The following is a 6,616-nucleotide window of genomic DNA, read 5'->3' as shown; positions in this document are numbered from 1 at the left end:
GGGAATGTTTTTTGTAGATGCTCAAACTGACGTACATTGTGTTTTGGCATGTGTTTGTCAGTGCCCTTATTTTATAGCCTGGCTGAAGGCTCATAGATGGATGGCACTCAAGTGAGTGCTTTTTATAGGTGTCAGTGTCCAACCCAGACATAATTTCTGAAAGGAAAAGGTGCTTGGGGTTGGAGGGATCTGATGCACTGCCAAAGCATTTTGTGAAAGGTGCTTTAATGATACTTTATACTCTTCAAAAAGGGGAGGTATATGGGAGATGAATGAGGAACATCAGCTCTCATAGATTTAGAGTCAGCAGTGACTCCTGTAAGTGAACAGTAGTTATAAAATGGAAGAACAAAAAAGTAGGAATTTAATTGGGCATATACCCTGTGTCCAGAAGAGGCAGGACTTGAGCAATGCTTGTCTTACCTGGTGTTCTGGAGAATGATTTCTTGTCATAGCTTGACCAATTTCTTAGCTGGTCTAGACTGAGTGTGTTATAAGTGAACCCAAGAGTAGGTTGTCTATTACTCCTTAGCAGCATTCTCCTTTGTGGGACAGGGATCTCAGGGCTGACGGTCACCCCACTTCAGGCTGTGCCCTAACCAATGGGGTGCTTTCCAATGAGACCCAAACATCTTGGGCATAGCTAGGTGCTGGTAACAGGCTACATCAGCAGCTCGAGACTGGAGGAGTGATGACCCAGATCCAGGATTCATCCAGGGTATCCATATGGGAACACAAGGAGATGAGGCCAGAGACAGGGTTGGAGACAAGACTGCAATGTGGATCTGAAGTCCAGACAAGAGGCAGGGCTAGAGGCTGCACTCCTGTGGCATCTCTAGCTCAGGGATTGATCATTCTGGACTGAGTTGAAATGGAGTCCTAGACCCTGAGAAGGGTGGTGGGAGAAGCCCCAGGTGAGTTTCATCAACACCCGTAAGGAATCTTGGTGCACCTAGGACCCTGACAAAAAAAAGTGTGGTTTTGCTGCAGGAAGCCTTGTGTGCAGTGGCTGTCCAGGTCTACCAGAAGGAGGAAGTCCTTAAATGCTTTCTTCAGGAGAAGTATCTGGATCTCAGTGTGGCTGCACTTTCTAGCTGTGGGGCTGAAGGATTTGCAGACTCTGACTCTTTCCCACATTTTTGGGAGTCAGGACATGTCAGTTCAGCCATCTCCAGTTCTGAGTCTTCTGGTTGGCCTGTGTTCTCAGTAGCAGAGATTCAGGCTTCTAGTTGAGGTATTTGTGGACAAGACAGCATACAGGCTGAAAAACAGGCATAGTCAAGGGATTTATTAAGCACAGGCACTTCACTCTTTACATGTACTAAGGAGCTGTACATATCTCTGAAAGAACACAGGTCCATGAAGTACCTTTTGTGGAAGTCTGTGGCAGAGACAAATATAGAATCCATTTATTCTTGGAAGTGTTCAGCTGTGGAATGGTCCATTCTGTTCTGGAAGATATAAATCTACTTTACCACATGCTTTACAACTTCTGCAGAAGAAGCAGCAAGCCTGAAGAGCCAATAGTGCTCTCTGGAAGGCATCTCTGTGTAAGATCTGGTGTGCATCGAATGAGGTACAGGGTCTTTGCAAACCAATGGTATGTATTCCTGCAGTATACATACTGAAAGTTCCTGAAAAACTCTATTGTAAAGAAAAGATTGCAGGAGAAATGAAGATAGGGTGATGCAAACAACTGCATGACTTCCTTGTTCTTTTCTGCAGTCTCAGATTAATTTTTTTTCTGTGACAGGTTTGTTGTGTGCCACTTAACAGGGCTTAAGAAGAATAGAAAATGTTTCATAGTATAAGCCCTACTTAATGAGATTTTTAAACACTAAGAAGCATCTGCACCAAGATGGCAATTATATGGATACCCTGTGTGAGCCATCTGAAGCCTTCAGGTTAACTGTGCATGGACCCACCTTTCCTGTGTACCTTCTCCAAGGTGTAGGGGGGTTGTTTGCCTGTGTCATGTTGGCTACAGCAGAATTGTGAGATGCCTGCTCTGAAGGGGACCACATCTTAGATGGCTTTGATCCTTCTGCCTTGTGTAGACAGCTTTTTTCTCTTTGCTCTGACCTTTTTACTCCTCCAAAACTGAATCCTTAAGATTCCTGTCCCAGGCTACCCTCCTCCATGTCTCCTCTCCTCTCATGTATGTGAGAAAAAGTTTTCTTACACCATGCTATTCCCTGCTAAGCTTCAAACTTCTATCTCCAAATTTGGGGATATAAAAGTTCCCAAAGAAAAAGTTAACCTTTGTTCTTTAACATGAGCAAAATGTGGGCAAAGCATACTTTTATTTGGATTCATTTTTATACATTGTTGCTCCATTATGACTGATACTGCCTCAAAGCAGATGTCCAGATGGAAAATTTAAGCTACAGAGATGGAGATCTGGTGAAGTATTCAGAGCTAAAAAAAAAACCAAAAACAACAAACCACCATTGAATGGGAATTGTGAGACAATGCTAATTATAGGTGTGGCAAGCAGCTGTAACAACCAGCTGGCAATTTCTGCTGTTTCTCTCAGTGTTTTGCAATTTAATACTCTTACACTCTGTTGCCTATTTTTGAGCAAATGCACACCAGCAATTCACAACCAGGTAATGCTTATAAACATCTGGAACAGAGATGATCCTAAAATGGGAAGTAGAAGAAACAGTTTTCCATGTGGCTGAGATGCTGTCTGTTCCTGACCTCTCTAATGAATGGAATTTAGGGAAACCAATCATTAGAGGGAGGAGAGGAAGGAAACTCAGGGGAGAAGGTGGAGCAGGACAAGTGCCAAAGTGTCAGAGCCAGCAGAATCAGTAAGTGCACCAACAAAAGTAGGACCAAAGATTTACAGTAAGCAAGAAGCAGTCAGTGTGTGAATACAAACCAGTATTAGGATAAGTAATGACTATGATTTGAGATTAATAAAACTACCAACAAACATGCTTGATGGTTCTGTCCTGTTCAGAGAAGCTGCTATCTATATCTGAAATTATGACAAGGAAGATCAGTTGTTATTTTTGAATGATAATAACTATTTTCCCTAAATAGAGAGCAGGTGGAGGAAGTCTGTCCATGAATAACTGGACTCAGTCTATCCACAAAGTATTGAACTGAAATCTATGACTGTAACATAAAATAAGAAAACTAATTTACATTTTTTATCTTTGGATATATTAGTGCATGAATCCTGCCAAGTATATTTGCTCAGCTCATCCCATCTGCCTCTACTTTCTGTGTATGAAATCCATGAGAATGTTCTGCAGGTTTTTGGTGAGAAGAGGTTTCAGAACTCAAAGATGCTGCATGTAGCAGCTCATAAACCTTAGTTATGCAAGTTTTGGGATGTGGCAACAAGTAGTAATTCAATATAACTTCATTGGTTTTAGAATAGTCCTGTAATCAGACCAGTATTATCGGACTGACAGCATGAACAATAAAGACAGACATAATTTTCTGTCAATTCTAACTAACAGTTGTTCATTCACTTTAGTGTCAAAATATTCTGAGTTGGAAGGGACATACAGGGATCCTCAAGTCTAACTCTTAAGTGAACCCATACCCATGGCATTATTAGCACTATTCTCTAGCCACCTGACCTAATCTCAACCCACTTCCAGATGTAGTGAAAACAGATTGCATTGTATCTGGATGGAATAGGTAGCGTGACAAAAACTTTTGTGGATGCGCTGTATGACAGTCACTCCTAAAAGAGTTCACAGTTCATCACAGTAGTAAGGTAAAGCAACAGTGGGATTAGGAGTGGTTTGGGGAGAGGAGAGCAGAGGAGAGAGGAAAGGGAAAGGGAGGGGAAAGGAAAAGGGAAACAGAGTGATATATTGTAATGACAGTTACATTCCTTTCAGAAGCTACATTGAATTTTGTAGTTAATGTTTTTTTCATGGCAGAAAATCAAGTTTCTCTTGAATATAAACCATCTAAAAGTTATTTTAAAAATGTCCATATTCAGAGCAGAACAAGAAAAGAAATTAGGGAGGACTATGTGGGAAGGGAATCCACCCAGGTTAAGGGGCAGTAGTGGCCTTTGGGAGTCTTTAGCTGCCTCAAAAAATGATGGAGTTATGCTTATAACTAGAGCAAACACACAATTTAGAGCAGAAGTTTCTATGTCTCTCTTCATTAAAAAAGGATAAATTTAATCCTAGTGAAGAGCTATGCATTATAGCAATGTTTTTGAAATCTGTCAAACAGGAATGTCTTACAAATCTGAAAGGGTTCTGAACAGTGGAGATCTTGGAAAGGGACAATATACAATTGGCTTGACTGCATTGTTACAAGAACCTTTTGCTGGCTGTGGTGTAATTCTTGCTGACATTAAACCATGTTTAATACCCTGCTTGCACATAGCATTGATTTTCAGTTCCAGGCAAAGAATTTAAATCATCTTCTATGATTCTGGAAAAAAAAATTCTGATATTTAGATTGGCTAAGCAAATGGAAATATTTTTAAAATGGTTTCAATAACTTTCTGTAAGATAACAGTTGGCTTTCAACTGATAAAGCTGGGTAATTAGTCAGTCATGACTGAAATCAGAATTGTAGAGCTGAAAACTGTTGTTTAATTAACGTTCTTCCACATCTGGAACTTTCATAAGACAGTAAATATTTCTGATTCTTCCTGAAAAAATAATGGCTGAATACCTGTAAAATCCATTATGTAATAATAGAAGTGCTAGCATTACATTATACCAATTACATTAGTAATTTTGGGGAGCTGGCTTTGCCAGCCCTTTTTGGGCTTTCTTGGGAACTTTTAATCTCAGGCATCTCCAGCTGTGAATGTTTTGTATGCCTTTCCTCCCACAGTGAATTGTAGTGGCTTCCCTGAAATAAATTAAGTGCTGTTTTGAAGTGAAGGGCCTTCTATTCCTAAAATATTTGACTTTTGCAGAGCTTTGGACAGATTGTCTAGTATGTTTAGGGAGTTCTGATATTTTTTTTCTACTTCAGACACGTAAAAGGAACTCTACTTTTCTTCTTTTACAGCTTAAGGTACATCAAGACATTTCTCTGTAAGTGAAGCACACACACTCCTTTTCTGTGGACTGTGCTCCTGATTTGACAAAGAACAAAGGTGCTTGGTGGCACACTTACCATTTCATCTTTCATGTCTTGAAATAAGGAAAGTGTCTTTGGTTGTGATCTAACCAATTTTAAGAATTAGCTAGAATGTAATTTCCTAAATGCTTATGAAAACTTAATTTATGATCATGCAGTTCTGAATAATATTTTGCTGTGATAAGTCTCCGTGATTTCCAAAATCAATGTGTCTGTCTTCCTCATGATTCCTTCTGGTGCAATCTTGTTGCTACCCCAGACACTAAAGCTGTTTTCTCAGAGCCATCATCATGCCATTGTTTCTGATAGTTGCTCAGCCTGATGTTGCAGATGTAGAAGTTGTGATTTCTGTTATCTTATTTTGGGTAACTGGATTTGTGAGTCTCTTTTGATTTATTTTTTTTTAAAGTAATTTCACAACTTAGGAATTATTCAATTGCTAGTAAAGATGTCATAATCATAGAATACTTTGTGTTGGAAGGAGAGATCATCTAGTTCCAACCCCACTGTTGTGGGCAGGGATACCTTCCATTAGACTGAGGTTCTCAGAGCCTCATCCAACCTGGCCTTGAGTACTTCCAGGGGTGAGCATCCACAACTTCTCTGTGCAACCTGTTCCACTGCCTCACTACCCTCACAGTCAAGAATTTCTTCTTGCTATCAAGTGTAAACATACCCTCTTTCAGTTAAAAGCCATTCCCCCTTCTCCTATCACTACATGCCCTCATAAAAAGGTTGTGTAGGCAGAAATTTAGTTATGTTTTTGCCTGTAACTTTGTCAACTGATTAGTGCTTTAAAGATGTGCAAAATCGTGGATAAGCACCATATTAAGGATTAATTTTATGGATTACTTCCTTGTACAGTTTTCTTACAAGGTGTAAATGGGAGCACCTACTGGACCACATTGTGATGCCCTCCCACTCTGCCTGCCTACATTCTCTTCTTATAACAGGAGAAAAATGAAGAGAAAGCAATTTGTACACCTTTCCTTCCTTGTAAGCTGAATGCCAGCAAGTGGCTCTGGCTCTTGATACACCCCAGGTCAAGATAAGACATGCCGGATATGCCTACACCTGAGATTTACAAAACACTGCTGGTTCCCACAGTATAGACACAGCTTGAAAGAATTCTTTGAGCAGATTTCTGTGGTAGCAAAAGAGCCAGAAGAAGCATAGATATCTGGATTGAATAGGAGCAATCAAAGACTAGGGAAATAAAATTTATTTTACATTGAGTCTATTGTAATATCAGGCACTCCTTCAGTTCCTTCCTTTTATCTATTTGGATCAAGTTTTCTGGAGTCATTTCATGCCTTTTGTTTCACCACATGAGGAAAAATATGAAAAGAAAAATGCTCAGCTCAACTCCCTATCAAGGGTTTATGTTGAAGACATTAGGATCTGATTCAGAACTCTTTTAAAAAAGTATACAGATCCTGAAATATAGTAGAAGCAATACTTCTAAATTCTCAGCAAAGGCTGGGTTTATTTATATCTTTTTCCAAGGTGTTGTGCAACTATACAAGTTTGCTGACAA

General features: G+C 39.8%; 1 long non-coding RNA gene across 1 annotated transcript; it reads right to left on the bottom strand.

Moving 5' to 3' along the window:
- Positions 1–492: 492 nt before the first annotated feature.
- LOC135300355 (uncharacterized) lies at positions 493–5,528 on the bottom strand. Its single transcript, XR_010362248.1, has 3 exons — positions 5,116–5,528; positions 1,369–1,451; positions 493–1,261 (listed from the first exon to the last, which is right to left on the bottom strand). It is a non-coding gene; the product is annotated as an uncharacterized LOC135300355 (long non-coding RNA).
- Between the last annotated feature and the right edge of the window lie 1,088 nt (positions 5,529–6,616).

The sequence above is a fragment of the Passer domesticus genome, chromosome 5, assembly GCF_036417665.1.
Source record: "Passer domesticus isolate bPasDom1 chromosome 5, bPasDom1.hap1, whole genome shotgun sequence".
Lineage (NCBI taxonomy): Eukaryota > Metazoa > Chordata > Aves > Passeriformes > Passeridae > Passer > Passer domesticus.
This window is presented reverse-complemented; position numbering and strand designations above follow the sequence as displayed.